Source organism: Lineus longissimus, chromosome 5, assembly GCF_910592395.1.
Source record: "Lineus longissimus chromosome 5, tnLinLong1.2, whole genome shotgun sequence".
In the NCBI taxonomy this organism is placed as follows: Eukaryota; Metazoa; Nemertea; class Pilidiophora; order Heteronemertea; family Lineidae; genus Lineus; species Lineus longissimus.
In genome coordinates, this window is record NC_088312.1 from 1,562,908 (window position 1) to 1,587,056 (window position 24,149).

At 40.3% G+C, this 24,149-nt stretch overlaps 1 protein-coding gene across 11 annotated transcripts in view; it reads right to left on the reverse strand.

The window, feature by feature from the left end:
• LOC135487501 (neuron navigator 3-like) overlaps nt 1-24,149 on the reverse strand; it is a 239,950-nt gene that overhangs the window by 113,602 nt on the left and 102,199 nt on the right. The window contains exon 1 of one of the 11 annotated variants that reach the window (XM_064771235.1): nt 7,639-7,664. The exons of the other annotated variants lie outside the window; for them this stretch is intronic. The gene's annotated coding sequence lies outside the window, so the exon portion shown is untranslated. Of the gene's footprint in view, nt 1-7,638; nt 7,665-24,149 lie in introns of those variants that run through there. 11 annotated transcript variants of the gene reach the window in all.

The following is a 24,149-nucleotide window of genomic DNA, read 5'->3' on the forward strand; positions in this document are numbered from 1 at the left end:
GGAGGAAAAGGACTACATAGCGTTGTACAAATCGATTATGGAGGTTTATGACACTGATGACAAGTGTTATCTCTTACACAGGACCACGAATGATGATATGCGACCGATTGAGTTGGCGTCAAAGCTCGGCAAGTATGGCCTCATGATGGCCATCTTTGAAACACCAGGTGTCTACAGGATCTCGGAGCGCCAGAATGGACCGTTCAGTGAGGTGCTTTATGATTTGTCAGACTATGAAACACAAGGTTCAAGATATCATCGTTCACCACTGACGGATATCTTGACGATAACCGATACAGAGTTGGCATATGTAAGAAAGACTGGGTTGATGGAAAAGCCCTTATTCAAGGCTTGGGAAAGAGAAAAGTATGGCAGAAATCGCTCCAAGATAATCGCCTGGTTTGTCTACAGAGTGATGTTTTATTTTCTCGCAATGCTGACCTCGAAGGCACTGGACACCCTATTCTTAAACACTGACTTGTTCCTACGAACAGGTAATCAAGTGAAAGAGATCTATGCTCACGAATTTCGGCAAAATAAAACTGAAAGCAACTTGAGAGAATTTCTGACTATGGAGCCAAATCTGAATAACTCAGTGGACCTTATCATCTGCCAATTGAAGAGACTACGCCAACCACCTCTTGACCTCCTCACCAGCAGTGTGCTCCAAATGTTAACTTTACTTTTCTCTCTTATTACAATCATTTTTGACACCTGTGACATCGGCATCACGTGCGTCCAGAAACTTTCCCATCGGCATGCTGACATGAAGTACACTAAGAACGGAAGCCATGTCATCTGCAATACACCCTTTCGACTATCTATGGGATGTATGGCAATTGGGTATTGGGTAGTTTTCACTCTCAGTATGGTAGCAACATTCTTCTGGCAGGATAATGAAGATTATGACCCTGTATGGCTAAAACCTGTCATTCACCTGGTTGTACTCAGTTATGGACTAGGAAAGGTTCTGACAGTCTGGTCTCTTCTCTATTTCTTACAAATCGTACCAGGCATTGGGACATTCGTAATCGGATTTCAGCGCATGATGATGGCTCTTTTCCAGTTTCTTGTCATATTTGTCATTATTTTCTCATCTTTTGCCAATGCTTTGACAGACATCCTAAGCCTGGACTGCACACAGAGCGGCTTTAACACTTACTCTGATGGGATGTATAGCACCTTTCTGATGATCATCAATGAGGTTGACCTCAGTAAATATGATGTCGAGGCATTCTACTTGGTTGAGATTCTCCATGTAGCATTCATCATTATCGTCACCATTCTTCTTGTGAACTTCCTCATCGCGCTGATGTCCAACAAGCACACGGAGATGACAGAATATGGTCATGTGATCTTTCGGCTGTATCGTCTCGATGTAGCCATGACAGTCGAGAGGAGACTAGCAAAGCTCTGTCGATGTTGTAAGAGAAAGAAGGGGCAAAATGGCATCATCGTTGTGAACATTCTGAACCCAGGACTAAGTAGAAAGTTAAATTCAACTAAAATGGCTGAAGAAGGTCCATGCACTCAGAGAGACTGAGCCAAATCACATGTTAGCTTGAAATAGTATAGGCTTATATCTAACTCGTCATTTGCAAGGCTTACATAGCTTTTATTGTGTCTGGACTTGAGAAACAAATTTAGTATGAAGCATCTGTGAGTATAAGAGTGGTTGCTTATGAACTTAATCACTCTTCTCAATGAAATAGCTTTCCCAGTTAAACATTCAGCCAAAGATCTCCTAATTCACTGCTGCGATTTTAAATCCAGTGGTTTGAAAAATGTAGTTTCGAATCTTCCCTCCCCTCCCCTCCCCTCCCCTCACAACAACCTTCATGGATGAAGAGATGTACACCAACAGTTGACATGACTGGACCACAGCCAAGAATCATTTGAAGAGTTAGACAGTATTCATGAAGTTCTGTATATAGGGGGATCAACATTCTATACGATTGGCTGATAGCAGTGAACAGATAGTGCAAGGGGTTAGCAATGAGAGATGGTTGATGAGAAATGCAAATAGTCAACCAAAATAGCACTCCAGTAAAATCGCTGACACTGATGGAGCAGGAATGACCCGGTTGGGTCATTTAGAAAATCATTTAGATTTGTGGCCCAAGAAAATGATATAGAGAGACAACTATTTGTTCATTTCCATTACATCGGATGTTGGTTAATGCCTAATGCCTTGCCTCTGGTCAGGACTAATCTGCTCTCCCCATCCATCATGAATGTTTCTGCTAGCTGAGCATGACATGCGCATTTGTTGTCTAATTCCCCAACAGTGGAAAAAGCAATAGAATTAGCATGACATTTACCACACTCATTCACTCTGCAATGGCTAAAGAAGTACCCTGCCATTAGCTAGATTGTAGACATTACAAGGCAAGTGGCTTTTTCATCCTCCTGCAAATCGTCCTGGCAGAAAATCCAGTGGCCAGAAACATGGCAGTGATGGATGGTAACGAAATAGCCTGAGAATATATCACAACAAAGACACATAATTCCCGCAATGGCAGGAAATAGCAGCTTATATCAGAGTGTTCCTGCAGCTAGCAAACCCAAATGACATGACTCTGAATTTCCGTGTCTCTAACAGCTGAATAGCTAAGCCAACTCAGACTGTCTCATCTTGAAGCTGCATTGAGCATTCAGTCGACAGAGCTTACAGTTAGCCAAGCTACTGAACTACTGGCAGAAATACTGTCACCAACACGAGGCTAATAGGCCCAACTCTCTGCCAATGTTAGCGGAAGGAATCAAGGGAGAGATAAATTGCAGCTAATATTTCTTCCTGCAAAATTACGCCAGCAAGTAAGTCATTGCCGACGCCACATTGATTCCTATTACGTGCAACCAATTGACCAGAAGGAGTTCGGTTGCTGGCTGAACTCTCGGCAGTAGCCTCCTAATCTGATCATCAGTCTTGCAGATCATCGAACTGGGCATCATTTGAAAATAATTATTAATGGAATGGAGGGCGGACAATGCCATGGCCACCTGTGGTCAGCGACAACCAATCTAATTTGTTGGACAATGATCGTGGTGCCTGCTAGTCGGGCACGGGTGGGCGAAAATCAATTGGTGTCATCCGCCTACAAGAAGACAGAATCCATTCCTTATCTTACATCTTAGAATTATCAACCAGTAAGAAGCGCCACATATCCATCATACATGCATGAGCTGTACATGTTCAGAACACTTTGCTATCAGGCATGGCCTTCAAAAACGGCTACTTCACTATCATTACCTCACCGTGATTCACTGAGAGCCATGTTCACCTCACAAGAAGTGACTTTATTCAAGATTAATGATAATGCTAACATTAAGGACCATTTGAAGTGTTAAGGGGTTATAACACTAACGTTAATGTTTCTTTCTGACTCCATGTGTGTCAATGACATTTGGACAGGAAAAGAAATATCGGTACTGTTTAAGAGAATTCGACCATGATGTGACAATGTCCAAGCCAAGAAAATGCTTAACACTCAGATCGTCACTGCCCTTAAGTGTCACTGTTGGCATAGGTATATCTGGTCTTTGCTGGCAAGAACGTGATATAGGATTATGACCTCTCAACACTTCAGACTGTGCCTTTCCTTTTCAATATCAATCTCGTGCATCTATAAAAGGGCAAACATTGGTGGCTTGAATGGTCATTTCTAGAATGACATGAAAACCCTTGCTCAACTTTCTAAGTAAGCAACCACTCTTACTGTCATTACTTTGTATTTGTACAAGCATCAACACAGTTCTTTTCTGTCAGACGAGTGTTGGGGTGACCAAAGGCGGTGAACCCACTTGGGAGGCTGAGTGACTAAGTACAAGCAACCAAATCATTACTTCTCATGTCCACTGGCAATTTGTCCAAGGAACTCATCAAATTCTCACAGCTTCCTCTCTCAAGGCTATGCTTCATCTTGTAAGGGGGGTCTGTTGACAGGAGCAACAGTTACTAAGGACAGGCAAATGTGCTTGTTTCTCAGCTGAGTAACTGTGTCTCAGTGTTGCCAGTTTTGGTGGAAAGACAACGCCAACATTGCCAGTTGGTTCTAAAATGGTGTCACACTGCACAGAAGTTCAGGGTGCTGCATATTCAGAAGATGGCATGTTCTCCATATTATTGAGCAATCAATCAGAAAATGCAAACAAGATGCCTGATATGGGCATTAAGTTCTTACCAGTTAAAATGATACATGTCCTCTGCTATCTGATCCATGGCAAACACCATTCAGTTTTTTGTGATCAGTTATCTCAGCAATTTGATGAATGCGCATCGGGTAACATGCAATAAGTTTTTCATGAGAAAATGATCACATCTCATTTTAGTCGGCAGTTAGGCAACTGATGACACATGCAACAGTATACGATAGAATGGGAAGGACATGCCGATACAAGCTGCATGTTTCAGGGACAGTCCAAATATTTTTTCACTTTTTTTTCTGCTCAAAATGAACCAACATCATCAGTCCCAAAACTTTTTTGACTTTGAAAATTTTTCAAAATTTTGACTTTTTTTTCTGCTAACCCTTACCCAACCCTGAAAAAAAATTTAAGTCCAAAAAATTTTTTCACTGGTTTTTTGTTTTCTGCTCAAAATGAACCAACATCATCAATCCAAAAACTTTTTGAACTTTGAAAATTTTTCAAAAATTTTTAACTTAGACCATTCAACCTCTGTCCAACGAGTGGCCGTGTTACCCGGGTTCCACTGTATGTTAATTTCTGATACGACCACAACATACATTGATGTGATGTTCTCTCCAGGAATAAACTAACGTATTGGACAAACATATTGACATAGCCTTGGAACCAAAACAAAGGTTTTGAAATTAACATCATACACAAACAGACAGGCAGCCATCCATGTGATTGATCTGGATCCACTGTTAATGGTTTTCTCATGTATGGACCAATGTCACTGGATCTAGCATTGGCGAGTGGGAATTTTGGTAAGAATTCATTTGTACACAGGCAAACATTTCCCTCGTAGAATCACTGATGGCCCCATGGTAGAATCAATGATGGCTAGCCGAAACCATGTTTTACACACAGATCCCATCCTACAGATTCTATGATGGCAATTCCACCATAGACCCAAAGTCGATGTTTGGATAGCATGAGCAATTTCAGTGGAGTTGAAACTTCTTTCCTGCACCAATTCGAGGAGGTAATCAAAACAAACCTAGACCTTTTTAAACATATCAGAGTTCCACAGTCAGTGACCTCCTTCCACCATCATCCACACGGTTAGCACATCATCAAATTGATAATTTCATCAATGCCAAGAAAACAGAGCCAACTTTCCTTCGGTTGATCGCATAGCTGCACCATTACATCAAGTTATCACCTCGCTGCTTCCTGCAGCAGCTGCCTCTGTTAATTGGTTCGAGTGACAACGAGCCTCCATGGCTTTCTAATCAAATCAAGCCTGCCTTACCGATCACCAACACAACGAGATTGCTCTGTAATCTCTGCAGACGGAGAAGACATATTGGGCACTTGGTATTGTTTCTATCCTCTTTCTTATGCAAGACATCAAACTCATCGTCTGTCTGTGATGCGTTTTAAAAAGTAGATCTACGACATCAGATGGAGCAGAAAAGTTACAGGAAGTATTACTCTGGACTTAACTTTCAGAATCGTGGCGATCACCGGCAGTACCACATCCATGAGAGATATATTCTCAAAACAGCTATACTTAGTCATCATTAGAAGCTACACCACTTTGGTAGGGTGAATGTATGCAACATTTATTCCAGCACCATGTGTGATATCCTATGTTCAGGCTAATGTCACTACCTACTAACTTATTAAACATCAATACCACTTTACTCAATTTGCAGCAACCATTTCTTCATGGATGCGGCAGGCAAACATGACTAGACTCTGATGTTTTCACCCAAAATCTTGGTTCAGTACTCAGACTGACATTGTCTTCTATGTCATCAAGAAAATTTGTAAAATTTTTGACATTTTGAGAACAATGGATATGGCTTTTTGCCTAATATTCTGGAGAATGATGTGCCAAGTCTGCAGAATTGAACAGAAGGTTGTCCCCAACCCATTCAATAGTTGTAAACTGGTCCTTTGATGTAAGGACGAAAGAACATCTTGAAATCATCCGGGCGCAGATGGCTGATATGTGACAAAAGAAGAACAGGGAAGAGGTGCGGACATAAAAAATGGTGTCAGTATATTACTAACGATAATTAGAGTAAAAGATCGTAAAGGAAGGTGACTCAGGATGACACAAGCCATTTGAGTAATTAAACAATGTGTGTCTTGTCATTCTGGAATTTATGACTTCTTTCATTGTGTGTTCTGTTATCTTTCAAAGATATCATTAACTTAGTGCTATCATCATATTGCCATGGCCAATTTTCACCATTGCCTTCTGATTGAAAGTTCAAATCTCGCTCATTAGTTCAAATCTACTGGAGCACATCTGATTGAGTTGGCACATCAATCTAACATCCAACTTTTTTGAGATGTTATCATTCAAGGTCTACTGAGTTTGTGTTCTTTAGGATTTACTATAGGGACTGTCGGGTTGACAAGATAAAGAAAATTGAAATAAACCACATAAGTCAAATATTCAATGAAATGACTGGAGGCCATTGTGCTCACTGCAACAATCTTGAAATTAAACTTGTAAAGATCACTATGACATTGCTGGTCATATAAACAGTGAAGATTTCTTGAGAGTCATGTGCAACAATGATTTTAGGAACTTGACTAGCCTAAAAAGAAGGTCATGCAAAGTTGGTTTTTCTTAGAATGAAACTGACATGATGACATTGACAACCACATTATAAATGTTTTCAACATGATATGAGATTTCTGCTAAAAGGCTGCACCATCACGAGAATATTGGCCTATTGCGAAGTGTTCTTGCTAGGAGTATCTATCCTAACAACTTTATCAAAAACAAATCAGTAATAAGCAAGATGCCAGAGATAGCACACTTCTCGAAGAATAAAGAAATAGCTCACCTGAGTCAGTATCATTGTTGATGAAGGAATGTCACAATAATCAATGAACTGAAGTCAATAGTGTGTCTGATGTATTCACTCCAAAAGTCAACAAGATCTTATTGCTTCTTCCAAGAGAGAATCACACACAAAGATTCATAAATGTTATAGTTAAAAAAACTGAATTCAAAATTCATACTATGAAGGCAATGGAATTCTGTACACTATTGAAAATTCTAAAAGTCCTTGGAAAAGATTCTCAAAATCGTTATCATTTCAATTAGAGATACTCTTTCAACAAATTAGTTTGTGAATGTTGAAATCTTAGCAAACTGCTTCTCGCTGCTGTTGATGATGAACATGAGAAATTGCCAGTTTCCGCCAAAAATCTGCTGACGTCAGAGCATGTGACCCGAGAGAATCCCAAAGCTTGATGACAACATCAGTACCCAATCCGCTGTACCAAACATTATAATGCCCAATGTACATATATACATGAACAACAGCGAAAGAAAATTCAATAATAAACTGGCATAATGGGTGGTATTGACGCGCAAAGAGGGATTGCGCAAGCACTTGTGGTAAACTGACTTATACAACTTATCACAACTAATGAATAAGTAATCTATCGATGAGGAGAAGAGGTAATTGAGTTACGTACCTTGAGTTTGAAGCGATCGTTGAAGATGCCTTGTAGGTCGCCCATTTTGTTGACCAAATGAAACGACAAGTTAAGCTTGGGCATGATGCTCAAGCATAAAGTCCATCAAACAATGAGAAAAAACGATCACTAAGGGACTGGCTTATCGCACAATTGTCATACGGGATGCAAAATGGTTGCAAATGCACTCAGACGCTGGCGTTCAGTCTCGAGATAGTAATTACTCACGGATAGCGCTGGCTCACTCAAAACTTCATAGCGCCATCAATCAATAGCCTTCACGCTAGCATGCGACAAGGGCGGCCATGCTAGTTCCGGCGTTTCAATCAAAACGCTTGCGCTGATGGCATTGAGCAGGCAATTAGCCAATAGACATAAAGGGTTCAAACTACGCTGTTTTGCATAGGGTTCAAAGATTAATATTCATCATGTCAGGGTGTACTGATGAATTTGAAATAATTCTTTTCACTTTTATCATTGGGTCTGTCGACCTTTAGGTAACATCCATCAACAAGTTTTGCATAAACAGCATTGGTCACAGTTTCAGTCACAGCGTAGAACTTTGCATAAGACAAATTTATTCAATATCACGGCGTGTGCTTCCATATCTGAATAGATTCAAGAAGCCACCATCACTAAAAAGGCACTAAAATGACACTGTTACGGACTTTAATTGCCTGTGAATGTAACTCATGCAAATGATATTCATTCGTGCCGGCAGTGAGACAAATCCTGAATGTGCTCTGGGTGAGTTAAAGCCCAAGCTGAGAAACTTTAACAGCCAGTTGATGCCAACAATATGCAAATGATATTAAAGGCTGTCAAAGAGAGATCAATCGGTTTTGAACATGTGATTTCTCACATCCCCCAGAGTGACTTTCCGCGGATATACCTAGTGTTAACAGCCTGTTGATGCAAATATATGCAAACGATATGTAGGGCTGTCAGGAAAGGCAATCGCAACATCATTGGCAACTTGCTCAACTTGTCAGGAGAAGTTGCAGGGTGATTTATCTTGGGCTATTTTCCAAGGCATCCAGATCGTTCAATACATTTGATACAGTTGTAGTGTACAAGATGTATGTGGTAGGATTTGTGTTAATCTTGCATTCCCTGAGGAAATCATGAGCCCAGGACGCAGATCCTAGAAGCAGATCTCATTGGTAATGGCAATTGTCCTGTTGGCAAATTGCTTTGTCTCTTGAAGTGAAACACATTGAAAAACACATTAACCCAATTGATGGCAATCTAGCAGTCTTCAAATAAACTATCCAAGAAAGAGCTTGGAAATAACAAGAAGAATTTCTTTTGTAATTTTCATGTTCGTGAGACTGATCATTCAACAAGACTGATCATTCTTTTCCCTTCCTCAAAAACGACAGCATTTCATGATTTTGGAGATATCTTCATGTCATATCTGTATGTCAGAAACGAAATCCCAATTTTGCTATCTGTGATATATAGGGAAACATGTCAAATCAAACAGGGCTGCTTCAACCTAAACATTCCCAATCTAGTCTGACAAGAAAATCCCCGCATTGGGGTACGAATCCTCAAGAGATGCCACAGAAGTCTGGCCAAGTAATCCTTGGATTCCAATCTCTTGAAGTTCAGACAGACAACTACCAAAATACAGGTCCGGAGCTAATTGGTAAAGTTCAATATTCAAAACGAGCTATTTTCATCACTGAAACAAAAATATTCTCATACAGCCTTTTTAAACTCTTCTAGCTTGTCTAGTAGGATCTGTCAACTTTGAAATAAAGTGATCAGGAGCAGAATCAACACAACACCATCTGTCTTTGATCAGACTCAAGGAAAACTTGGGAATGACGTCCTATAAGATGATGAATATTTGGTTGACTAATAACAGTTGAAGAGATTTTATAGCATTTATCACACAGCATTGTGTCCAGTGTGAATCATTGTTTGAATGGTCAGCAATGATACTTCGAACACATACTTCATCAGAATCATCGCTTTGAATGATTCTGCAACACTTTGATGACAACAACCAAGGTATGGGCAAATAGTGTGAAGAGTGTGAGGATTTGAAGGATTCGATATCCAAGCAACCTGTTTGCTTCTAAGATGATAGCCAAGGAACAAACTATACACAGACTCCATAAGATTAACAGCCACTAAAGTCTTGATGATATCTTTCTCAAGCTGTATAAATCAGAGCACCAGTTCCACAGACTCCTTAGAGAGATATCCCAATGAAATTCAGGCAGCTATCATGAAGATTGGACCCAGTTGTTGCTGTCAGAACCTAAGTGACAGAAAGATGACCAGTGTTGTGCTTATCAAGAATAGAATCAACTGAGTTAGCCGTGGTTAGCTGAATTAGCCACTGAAATGTAATCATATCTGATGATGAATTTGATTCATAAGTTTATGGAGTCTAAATTCAATCTAACTTTTAGAATGCCATCAACCTTATAGAGCATCCAGAAATCGCCAAAACTGATGAACATGAATCGATTCTTGCTGTTCACCTTGGAATGGCTGCTAGGTTAGGAGGCAACTTCGATTAACAGTTATTTACTTTGCCAACATATCAGGAAGGCCTCGAGCACTGACGCCTGTATTCATTGACAGGATATGCGCCTTGTCGATCCCAATATCATACAGCAAACATTTGGAGGGAAATCCAATCATAATGTAAAGCAAGAGATTTTCACGCAATCAACTGAAATCTGATAATTTGGGCCAAATTCATAAAGGGTGTTTAGCTTAAAACAGCGTTATTATTCTGAGAATACCACTCACCTAAACGAGAAATACAGAAATATGAGCACAGGCATAAAACAAACATTTGCAATTTTACAAAAACTGATATCTATCCCAAAAAGTTAAAGTGTCAAGGCACAGAAATCACAACTAACCCACCACGGCCAACCCACGATTTGATATCAAATGACTAAGATAATAGAGATTAATCATTAAGACCTTCAGCAGCAATATAAATTACAATGCAGCCGAATGCAATAAAGCCATGTTTGATTGCGATGGATTATAAAACACGGGTGCCTTTCTCATCAAGATATTTATAATTCATGGTTAATCATGCCAAGTCTATGATGAATTATTAAACGACTTTTGACCACGGAAATCATCCACTCAATAATTGCCAGAATCTTGCACGTGTCGTAGGACTTTGTACAAAGATACATTGTGCATGTAATTCGGCCGGCTCACATATCCTGGGACTGACTGAAATTAAGGATCAGTTTGATAAGGGAAATTGGAATGCCATCTGCGAACAAACGTCTGAACTGTTCTACTGAGAAGCACTGTGACCGAATAGAAATTCTGCCCGTTAGGACAGAATTCAGTTCTTTTGCAGAACGCAGGGTGTCACTAGCGTATACGATCTTCAGTCTGTTCGTCACATGACAGGTTATCTGAAGTCGTCTGAGAATCTTTGTATTCATGGCTTGGTGATTGAATATTGCCAAGATGTTCAAGAAAATAACATTTCCGCCCTGATCATTGTCAAGTTTTATATGGAAAGAACAGTGTCTTGACGCATATCCCATGATTACATTTATCAGCCTTATTTTGACCACACAGGTTTTGGTGAGACAACCATAAACCCTGGGGTTGGTATAAAACCTGTCCAGCAGATTCTTGTTGAATTATACATCAAATATGATGAAGTTTAAGGTGTTTTAGTATAGAAATAGAAAAAGCTCGTATGGAGAAAGTCATCAGCAAGCAAATACCATTACCTCCTGAATAAAAAAATTGCATATCTCTATCACAGGAGCATCGATAAATGCTGGCTAAAAGGTCACCTGTCCGAGGCAGGCGATATTAGCTTCTGATCTGATCAATAGACGTAATAAGCCTTATTAAACCAGCCCTCGATCCAATCAACCTTCATATGACACAACCGGTGCTAGCACGCTACTGGCAAACATAATTGTTGACTGACAGTGCTAACAAATTTCATTATTTACGGAAGGCAATATCACATTTTTTAATAATGAAATCAATCTTTGGCTTTTGGCCGCGTTCTGTCCTGTTCACTTACCACAGTCACTCGGTGGTGGATGATATGGCAGGAATGTGTAATCTGGATTCTCGTTACGATGGATGGAAAGCAAATGACTGGTTGCTATCGCCATCTCTGAAATGAGAGGAGAACTCTACCCGGTTCCATCTCATTCTCATCCCATAAAAATAAGCAGCCATTAGCTGCTATTGTCTTTGCCTAATTGCTTGTCCCTTTTTTTCCCATTGCCACCGCCTGAAGCCAAACACTGGTCGCCAGAGATGGCCAACATGCTGCTTGTACCCATAGCAACCTTTCGCTGTTATGAATATTTCAATTCCCAACTGGAATAAACCCTTCCACAGCCAGTAGTCATCATTCCGTATAAACTCAACGTTTACACAAAAGTGACATTTCAATCAGGGTGCACCACCTCTAGAATACTAATGATGAAGCTTAGAAGTTCTCTTGACATTTCCAATCAAATTAACTTTGTTTTTAAAACAGAGACAACTCTTTGCTCTCATCACAAATGATGTCTGCAAGATTCAAATTGGGATGGCACATGTAACAGAGTTGTCATCACTTAAATATACATCAATACTTCATTAAACAAAAGTGGGTTGCTTTCCTTTTATCATTCAACATGCCTTTTTCAGCTGTCAAAAGGCATTTTACATATTTGAAATGAAATACAAAAACATCGTTATTTCCTGTTTGCCTTTTCTTATTCATTTCACCAATAACAACTTTGGCAATTTATGAGTAGGCTGGTGCCAATACTGTTTTCACAGTAAAATCAATACAGGCTAAGAACACCAACAGGGAATGCCTTTCTCATAAGAGCTTTTTAATTTATCAATCAAATGCAAGTTGAAAGCAGCTGATGTTCTTTGTACATGATGAAGAAATAGCTCTTGCGTCATCGTATCTGTACCAATGTCTGGGAGGCTAATCTGTATTCATTTCTCAAGCAACACAAATATCATAAACGAAATGCGACAGCTAAGAAAGTAGTATAAGGTTGCTCAAATATCTTTTCCATTCAACAAAAACTGTTCGTCAACCTCATCTTCACTAGCTTAGCTTATAGGAGGTAGGCCTATACCACAGGAACAAAGCTGTATTAGACTCATGTGTTGTTTACCTAACAGAAACAACAGGGATAACTTTCCACAGGTGGTTGGGAAATGGCCAATTCACCAGGAGCTGGCAAACTGAACTTTTAAGATAGGAAAGCCAAATGTTGCCATCACAATAAAAACACTTTTTGATTTTCGTTAACTGTAAAATTGATTGGAGTAGGAGTACAAGAACTTACATCCATTGCATTGCTTTGCCCTTTGAATGAAACCAAGGTTCCTTACACCTTGTACCTGTGGCAGAGCAAGCAAGGACCCCACCAAAGTGGACAGGGGTACTTCTATAAGTTGCCTTAAAGAAACCACCAAGGGTGTCCTGGCCTAAACAAGGCTGACAGGCCCAACCTAAATCCAACTGTTGTCTCCTATGACGATAGCACTTATTTGCACTATAATATGCATTAGTCTTGATCATGACAAACCTCTGAAATGGCGATACCAGCAGATTGCCAATAGGCAACCTCACTGAGAGCAATCCACCAAAGACAAGTATGAAAGTCTCCCTCCTCTAATTCACTCTGCCTAATAAATCAGCCTCCTTGTCAGGTTTGCCAAGAGCCAGGTGATTAGATCTGCATATCAAACTGGAGGAATTCTAAATGAACACAATACTCAAGAGAGTTTTGACCAAGAGTTTCCAATTTATTAGACTGTTGCAGTTGTGATGCTGAATGGCATTGAAAGTCATGTGAGCTACCCGCACTACAGATACTAGAAGACTCACTGGCGTGTAATTGGATCAGCTAAGACACATTTTTATGTAGAAGGCAACAACTGCAAACATAGCACCTGATCTCACAAAGCCAGAAGCAGTTACCTTTGAGAAAATGTTCTGTTCTTGATTCCACCTTGTCAAAGAGAGGAACAAACAGGTTAAAAGAAAACATGGTTTATTTGCTACAGACTTCATACAGCAGTAGGTAAAACACATTCTATGTGAGATAAAAACATGCCTGGTAGAGACTGATTGGAAAGGTGAGGCAGCAAAAACTAAACATCAATATCCTGTTCATGGCTGCAGGCACAGGATTTTTTTAAAACTTTGTTATATATGATGGTATTACAGTGTTCTATCATGTCAATAGTGCACAAGGTACATAACGGTCAACCTTCTTTGTATCTTCCCCTGCCTCACCAAAACCCTAGCTATGGGCTATGATATGTCTTGATTATTCCTCCATAGGATATTAATTTTCACTGGATGTTTTTATAAGTGACACAGATTATTTCTTCATCAAGCCATCATACTACCCAATGCTCTTTTTCATTCCAATCGATAGACAGTAAAGTTTCCATAGCATTTAACATCAAACTGCAGAAGCTAATCCTTACTCATGAGACAAACGTAACAATCAATAGACACTTTGTATGATTAATGGCAGATGAAAATCTCATTATTGTTTCTATATATAAACAAGCCACATGTGATACTACTAACTTTGACTATCCCAAGCGAACTGAACGAGACAGTCATGTACACTGGGGTTGCAAAGTTAACGATTTGAGGCACCTTAAAGTCCTACTATACAAACTTTTGAAAGTATTGGCAGCACTGTTCTAGGCCCTCAAATGAACCATGAACATCTAAGTAGAAGTCTCTGGAGCAGATTAAATTTTAGTCACTGATCCAAAGTGAAAAATATAGACGATACTTATCGGCATGCGGCTGACAATTATTTCCCCAACTATCAGAAGCCTTTCACTTTGGAACACCCTGTCTTGTACCTCAGAGCACACATAACAAGAACCTTATCCATCCACAGTTATCCATCATGCCCTACATGAGATCCTTACTTGGCCTTCTCTGCCTCTCTTCCCTTCTTTTCTTCTTAGGCGAGCCCATCTCTTTCTCCTCCGCAAACCCTTCCCCAGACTCCTTGGAATCAGTCGCACCACCTACACCTGCCTGGGCCACATTCTTATTCTTTTCATCTGGATCATTGTCATTGTCAGAGTTATACTTTCCCACTACAGGTTCCTTTGTGTCCTTAGAGAAAGTCACTTTAACATGCCTGTCCCCCTTCTCAATGCTTTTGGCTGCCTTCCCTTCCTCTGACCCATCCCCACTTACCACCTCCTGAGATTCCTCAGGTCCAGTTATCGTTATCTCAATTTGTTCTTTCTTTAATATCCCTTTCTTATCATCAGATCCTTTATCCTTTGACTTCCGTCGCCTCCTCCCTTTCTTCACATTACCATCTTTAGCATTCTCTTGGTCCTTCACTTCGGCTGGGCTTTTTTGTTCTTCTTTAACTTTTGGGTTCTCCAGTTTCTTTTTAGGGCTCCCAGAACACTCCCCATACTGCTTGGATGGGCTTGGACATCTATCTTTCCCTTTGTTAGTTGGGCTCTTAGGTCTCTCCTGCTTCTGATGTGCAGAGCTTGGAGGCTCTTTGGGTCCTTTGGTAACATGGCTTGGAACCTCCCCCATATGCTCGGGGTCGATAAGCTTCTTAGCCTCTTCTGGTATCTGCTTTGCTGGACTAGTGGGTTCCTTGCGTCTTTGCCCTGAAGGAGAAGGACTCTTGGAACCCTGACGTTTTGATTTTTGAGGACTCCTTGATCCCCGTTTCTTTCTCAAGGGACTCCTCTTTTCCTCTTCACCTTGAACAGGAACTTTCTCCCTCTCTGTCTTTGCTGGACTCTTTGATCCTTCTCTTGCTTTCTTTTTGGCTGTTCTCGGCTTCTTCCCATTCGTTCCCCCAATCGTAAGCACATCCACACTGTGCCTATGCTGTGGCACAGGTTTCACGGGCTCATCATCAAGAAGAGGTTTGGCCATATCATCCTTGGGTTCAACAACAACTGGCTGACTGCTCTCGGGCATTGATTGACTCTTTTTCAATGCTCGTATTCTTCTCATTTGTGGTGTCATCTCGAGTAAGACGACCTTGACCTCTTCTTCAGGTTCTTCCTGAGGGCCTTCACTCTCTTCGTCAGATTCTTGAACAAGGTCCTTGCCAGCGCAGCTTTTGAACAACTTGCCCCAACATTTAGTTTTAGACGCATCGACCTCCAATTCTCCTTTACTGGAGTGTGCAGACCGAACAGACGTCACAGACTTCCTGGCCTCTTCTTCTGCTTTCCTCTTCTCCTGTATCTGCTCAAGTTCTATAGCTCGACCAATTGCCAAGATATCTTGTAAAGTAAGCGACGGTTCTTTTTGGGCCCGCCTACGAAGACGGGTCTGGTTACAGGTGAGGATGAGCCTGGACTTAATTTGCTTGTCTGTATCCTCAAAATGACACCTATTTGCATATTCTCTCAAACGTGCTTCATACTGGTGAATAGTTTCACCTTTTTCTTGTGTTAGCTTCCGGAAAATATGAGTCTCATAGACATTATCCTGCATGGGAACGAAATATTCAGTCAGGCGATTTTTAGCAAGTTCATAGTCCTTTTCACCACCAGTCATGGGTAGTGTTCCAAAGATTTGACAAACTTCGTCACCGACATAATAAAACAACATAGCTCGTTTTACAGCCTCATTTTGAATATCCAGAGCTTCAATAAAGTTATCAAAGCGATCTATCCAATTCTCCCAACGAATGCCTAAAGTGCCAGGATCAGAGCTCATGGCCAACGGGGGAAAATACGGAGGTCGAGGAATCTCACTTACGTTTTCTATCACTTTTTCAAAATGTTCCTTGCGTAGCAAAGCTTGCCATGATTGCATCTGTGCCATCTTGCTGCTCAGTTGAAGAGCGTCAACAAAGTGGAGAACAGTTAGTTTTCGGAATAATCCTTTTTTTCAGAGATGTGCAGGAATGGCCTCCATCAGTAAGAACAGGTGTCAATATTCTGAACTTGTTAGGTCTCTTTACATGTTAGTCTATCAGTGTAGGCACATACGGGAACACATTAGGTAGACCTTACTATTTTAGTTGATATTTTCTCCAGAACACACAGTAGGCCTACAGTTCTATTTGCCCATTTCACCAAGTCTCACAAAAGAAGCTTGCACACGATATTCCTGGTAATATGAATCAAAATTATAACAGAGTACTCCACTCAAATGTGCGCTGGTCACTGTATTTCTGTCACAGCAAAATGGTTAAAGTATCATGACCTGCAGAATAACCAAGTCTCATTACAATGATATCACGGTCCCACATTTTAGGACAAATAATTCACCACCATCCTTGATGTATGTCTGTTGGCAATGTGTATCTCTGTAGTATACCCAACATCTGTATTCTGCCACTCCGTTTATTTCACAAATTTCATTTGCGCCAACACACAGTCCAACCTGATGAATAATGAATGTACAAATATATCAGATCCACCATGTAACTTATCTTCAAGTGTAATCCAAACATGAAACCATGCCTTGTATATCACATAGGTTTTTCATAATCTGTATAAAAAATCAGCCAACACATGTTGATGCAGCTCAAATGAAAGTCATTAACTTATTCAATTTATGCAGAATTCGATTCGGAGTCGCCCAATAACAAGTGCGGGTCTGTTATAAGGATGTCGTGTTCAATACTGGTGGTTGCCTAACCAAATCACATACGCAATCCATCATCAATGATATACCAAGGTTGTTCACTCATGCCTAAAGTTCGGCTTCGGCTTCTCAACTGTTTTAATATAGAATTGATCAAGTTCCTGTTGTTGACTTGGGGCTGGCACAATATCCAAATTTCCAAAGTGATAATGACAATTTTCAATTATGTATGTCAAACATCACCTTTGACGTCATCTTCCCAAAAACTTTCAGTGCATTCAAAATATCCAATGATCCACAAAACTAATGAGTCAGCCAGTCAAGTAGGGTACTCAATATCCTGTTTCAGCTCCGAAAATTGTAAATTATTCCAATAAAACTTTACACATATATGATGTTGGAAAGTTTCGTCATTCCATCAGTGCATGTGTGATACAAGAATGAATGTACAGCAAAGTACACTAGAACATGTAGTTCAGTACAACAACCCACCTGTAAGTGTTAGCAATATCGGTGATCCCAATATGAACATCAACAATAAGGTAACACATTGCTTTTCACCGATATCCAAGATAATGATCCAGTGACTGAAGATAGACTTGTTTTTGATTCCAAATAGTTGCACCTTTTATCGCACTCAGTGTTGTTGCAATGTCGTACTTGAGGTAGATTAGAAACTGTCATTCCAAGTAATATGCACCTCCTCAACTAATCTCAAGAAGTTCTCCAAGTTCTCCTATGTAATTTGCCTAATGAGAGAATCCCATTCCTCTCAAAGTCATCCCAGTGTTCCAAATCCCCTTGCCATGAGGCATCACCATCACAAGTCACGATTATCCCAACGCATCTGAAAACACTGCGAAATGAAGATGAATGGGTCCAGCATGCTAAGGAAATGAGCATCAGCCTTGTGAGACAATACACATAGCCATGACTTGCATGAGGTTTTCACTCCGCTATTGATCGAGCAAAATAATCCATAAAACATCCAGCAACCAACTGCTCCGGCACTGAAATTCGAAATCAATCCGCAGAAGTGAGGAATTCCCCTTGAACGAAGCACAGTGTCTGATGTTTACACGTTAGCTGTACATTCCATGAGTTTGTTTGCCCTCGGTCATCTGAAGACAGAGGCTGCTAACACTCTATTATGGAAAGCTCTTCAAACCACTCAAAATTCAAGATCACTGTAGGAATATTTCTGCAGTTAACTATGTGCGATGGTGATTCCAAGCTAGAAGACTGAATAATGGTACAAACACTTGAATGCTGATTAGAAATGAATGAATCCAAACCAATATCCATTAGCAAGTCTGTAAGGAACCTGCAGCAACAAAACTGAACCAACAGCTCTTCAGAACACTCCAAAGTAATCTCAACAGCAAAATCTGTCAAACATTTGCAGAGAAGCCTGAAATGAAAGCAACAGTTGAAGTAGTTCAGGGTAGTGGTGGCTAATGCATCCCCAGTGCTGAATTATGAAGAGAATCATAAGAAGTGTGCAGAATGTTATGAGTGTATTGCACTCACTGGTGCACTCAACATAATTCCGGTGATATTACATCTGAGCATGACACTTAATGTAGATCGATCCCCTGCTAGCTCTGTTAAATTTCTTGATAAGTCCGCATAGCAAAAGCTCCAACAAAACCAAGTCTAGATTTCCTCAATACATGCCTGTGAGCACTATGCCGCATAGATGTACATTTGTGTAGTCCAATCTCTGCTGATATCAGGAACATCATCAGTCTCATATCTCAATAGGTATGTGTACCACTGCATGAATATCATAATCAGTATTTTTCCGAGTACCACTGTTTCGAACAATTCAGTCAACAGGTGTTCACCATTGGTTTACCAGTTGACTGAGCGTGTCGAATTGGATTCCAAAGGTCTAATGAACTCCAGAAGTGATCAAAATCTAGTCCGTTCTAGTCTAGTCTATCTATAGTCTAGGTTATTGCGAGTGATCGCCAATCAGACTAAAAGGATAATTATCCAGTACCACCACAAGCCAAATGAAATATTCAGCATATTCAGACAAGCGTTCCAACAGCCACTTCCAACTGACACCTGTCTTGTCCAACAATCGAGACCTTTATAGACATGACAGATGAATTATGTCAAGAAAAGTTGTCAGTTGCTATACCAACAATATGCTCAAGATTCGAGAAGATGTTAACAATGTCATCAGTCCTCTTTACATGGTTTCTAAAGCTATCAAGGGTAACACCAGGTCTCAGGTCATGATCTGCCTCGAGGAGACCACAGCAGAAGATGTTGAATCAGACACGGCATCTAAGCAAGGCCCCATAGAGTCAGAGCATCTAAGCCTGGCATCACCAAGTCGTAAAGACTATCTGCAGTACTGCAGACCTCCCCAAAGACAAGTAAAGATTCCAAGCTAATCACTAATATGCCTAATTAGTGACTGCCTCGTTTCTGCTGCATGCACTTTCTACCATTACATCAACATGCTGTTTTAGCAAATGTCCATGGGAAATCTTCTACGTTCTCCTCTCTATCAAAGGCAGCTTTAGAACTGCTTGGTTAATGTATAAATTTTATTCTATTCCTCGAGATTAATGCTCTTCAACGGAGAAGTGTAACTCACTCGTTGCATACAGAATAAATGGGAATGGCTTCCTGTGCTGAATCACCCAAGCTAGTAAGCTTTCTGCGAGCTTGCAAGCTTTTACACCAATCCCATCCATTATTTACCAATGGGTTTATGTGCCAAGCTATAGTCAAGCGTCTGCATCAATTCCATTTACTTCGCCATAAATAACAGCTGCGGATTCCAGCGCTTTGATGTTTGAAGTTTTATTGATTCAAACAAAACAGTCTATAACTCCATCTGTTGGCAAAATGTGAGACCAAAAAACTTAAGCTGTTGCGTGCAGTAGTGTTGATATTGGCCTTACAGGTTTGAGTTTCACATCTTTATTGGTCAAGAAAGTCATCGGTCACTGATCAAAGATACCAAGTCCATCTCATGAATATTTCAGTGGCATCGGTTTCAACCTTGTCTTTCCACTCCCTCAGCATATATAGATGGCTCGATTATTTAGGAAATGACTGATTTCGAACTGATGATATTATGCAAGACCATCAGCATCCAGAATATTGTCATTGGGACTCATTCGGGCAATCTACAATTTATTGTCATGCAAATCTCATACCACCATGGCTTTATTTACTCAACAGAATGTCCACCATCCCAATGCTAGCTGTAGCAATTTATGTTTTCCCTTTTAAGTAATTGGCCAGGAAGGAAATCAAACATATTTTTCTACCGTCTGATGCCATTTTAGCCGATGGACATTATGTACGGAAGTCAACAGAGTCAATGAATTCACCGCGACTCGACAGGAACTAATAATAACTATAAAGCATCTTTATAAACCATTGAATGTTCTGCGAAAGTCAATGATATCGTCATCAGCAAAGAAACAGGCTGAAATAGGCAAAACCAAGAAAATGCCATCCGCCATTTACTGTTCAGCTCCAGTACCCTGATGGGAATATCTGGCAGGAGCTGACGATAACACAATTTTGGCCTGTCATTACGATTCCCAAGATTCACAGCATTGGACAACTTTCACATCGAGCTACTGGCTCATGGAAGAAGCAAATGAGATTTGTGCATGCGTGTAGGTGATTATCGAAACAACTATTGTAATTCAGTCTTCTCGCGCTGCAGCAGTGAATGAATTCTGTACGAGTATGCAACAAGGTGTCGGATAATGGGCAGTTTATTGAACTTGATGATGTCATTTTTTATGGCATTTAATACACAGGTTGCATGTATCAAGTGAAAACAACAATATGGCAGCCAAGGTGGCCATCTTGGACAAGTGGTTGACACTGGCCACTGGATCTTAATCATATTAAAGCGAACTGGAACCGCCAAGCCAGTTCGTATGACCTCGTTTTCATTTCCCGCGTATCGGGTGATCAGAACGAGGCATGAATGAAACATGGCGCCTTGCTGTCAATCATTCAGTGACGTCACTACTATGGAATTTACTACGAAAATTCATGAATGAAAGATCGCATGACTCACGTGATTCTCACATGATTCTCACATGATTCTCAATAATAACAAATTGAACTGCGCATGCTCGGGCACTGGGGGCGGAGCTACAAATCTGAACTCGAATAGGAAGTTGGAAGTTTGACTTTCTCGGGCGGTGAAAGTCGAAAAATTGAATAAATCGCTCGGCGGTTCCAGTTCGCTTTAACCCTTCACCCACACATTCTCTCTATAGAGAACACATTCTCTCATGTTGAAGAGCCAACATGAATGCCTGTATGGACAAACCAATGAGTGGACAAACAGACAACATAGTTGGTGTAGAATGGACGGGTATGATGATTGATTCAAGCGAGCATAAATAGATGCAATGGATGTGTCTACTGCTTCACCTATTTAGCTTCCATCTCAACAACATGATCACATGTTCAGCAAACCAAGAATAGCGGAGTTGGCCGCGGCTTCATTGCTACTACACTAAACTAATTCTCATGACTTGGTATAGATGGTAACACCAGCATCGAAGAAGGCCTATGTATTTTTCACTGTTTTTCAATCAGAATGAGCCTGCTAGAGTTTTGACAACACGTCTTCTGTCAATTTCCTTTTTAAGAATAAGTGTTTAGATTGACACTAAACAATAAGTTTAGCTGGCCGCGTGACTATTTCCCAGAAAGGCACCAACTGTTGATCAATGCTTATAGCACATCTCGTATCGATTATCTGTCACCAACCAGTAGGTATATCCCAATACTTTTTCAGTTTTAAGCCAGGCAATAAAGTCTCCCTTGAGTATGAACCATCAACTAAAAGAGCAAACTTGATAATGCAGTAATTAATGAGAGTTTAATGGCTGCTTAATCAGCTTAACACTTGTTAAGACTTGTAGACATCTGGGAATCGCAGAAATGCTCATCCGTCAAAATGATGTCTACTGAATACAGCGAAGTGTTTCCAAATTTAATTGCAAGAGATTAACATAACGATGTTTACAGGTCATTAGCATCACTGATGACCTTGCTAGGCCAAGCCAAGCAGGTTTCCTGCTTTACAGTATCAGCCCTCAAAGTGTTAAGAAAGTCTCCCAACCAAACGACCAGTCTAATAAACTAAGTATTCCAGCCTCCTTGAATTGGCTGCTACATCCTCCAAGCGATTGCGCTACAAAACCGTCCAATACTAGCAAGCAATCTAGGTAGACAGAATACTTGATTGATTCATCTGAATACGTGTGAGCCACGTCACAATGCAGCGGCGAGATGGCCACGATAAGATAGAACAAATCCAATCATGGGACGACGCGAACGGAATAAAACATGTTGCTCAATGTGGACAGGATGATGCTCTTGTGACAGCTAGGTTAGCTCGGTAAGCTATGCTAAGCCACGGGCCAGACAGACAAACACACTAGCTGTTTTTTAAATCGATAGCAATGTTTTATAGAGATTTGCTTACTGGTAGCATCTACATAACAGTGTTGTTTCTTTGTAGAGTAAGGTATGCTCATATCATGGCTTAGCCAAGTCTTTGCTCTTCCTGAGCCACAAAATGACTGAGCCAAATTCGACAAGACCCACCTTAACTGAGTACTAGCCCTCTTGTTTGTGTATAATGACACTTACCTGTGGAAGACAAAGAAAAGAAGAAGTCAGTGCATTCAAAAATAGGAATTTTAATGATATGACATTCAAAAAGAGGAAAAAACAGTTACATTTGATCATTCAAGTGTAAAAGTAGAGACACCAATCAGATTCATGGCAGTGCACCAACCAGATTCATGGCAGTGCACCAACCAGATTCATGGCAGTGCACCAACCAGGTTCATGGCAGTGAAGATACATCTTCATGAATGACGCATCCTCTGAGACAGATTTACTATTGTAGAATGATTTACAACTTTCTAAGATGTCCAATGAATGAATTGAGATTTGTATCAGGACTGGAGGCAAGAATGCTGCAAGATCTGGATGCTGGATGCTGTGCTGAGTTGTTGCATAAGCAAAACAAGATGCCCCAACATCAGTACCAACTCTGCACAGCATCAATATGAAGCAAAGCCTCATTAAATTTTGGTATAAACAGTTTACTAGACACAAATTGACATCAATTTTCTGGAAATCTGTCTGATCTGACTCTGTTTGCGATTCTCTGATAAGATAACTTCTTTTTCTGCTACCACTTTATAAGTATGCCATTGTATCTCTGATATTCACACTATCTCATATTAACATTGGTCATGGGTTAGTTTGATAATATTCTGTGACAAACCATTCTTGCCTCTGAAAACACCATGTTTACACTGACCACAAAGATAGAGTTTGTTTTCCCAGCCGAACAAAGTTGATAAAATCTTTGAAATCAGGAAGTCGGTATCAAAATGTCAGACTTCCTAGTCCACAGAGAGACAGGCTGGTGCAGCCTTCTTGACCTTGACGATATTGGGGTGATTTGATCTTGATTTCGTGATTTGATATTTCCTCACTCAAAGCACTTGGTCCATGCATGGGATACTGACTTCTGCTTTAGAACTTTTCCAAGACAAAACACAGCTAATGTTTGAACTTGGAAGTCACAATCTATGACAATGGGCAATCGATCAGTCGCACAGTGTCACAGAAAGGAGTTTCTCCATCTTTTTTCCCTCTACTTGATAAGATTTAGTTGTATTTGATCCAACAGCATTACATCACAACTTAGCATGGCTCAGACGAAACTGACAAATGTTATATCAAATCACAATGCTTCCACTGATCTATTGCAACTGTTCGGAGTTACAGATCGATTTGATCTGACAGAATATCACGTAACTGACATTTCTCAAGTTAAATGTGACATTTGAAATAGTTTTCCCTCATATATGCAGCCAATCTGCTTGATAAG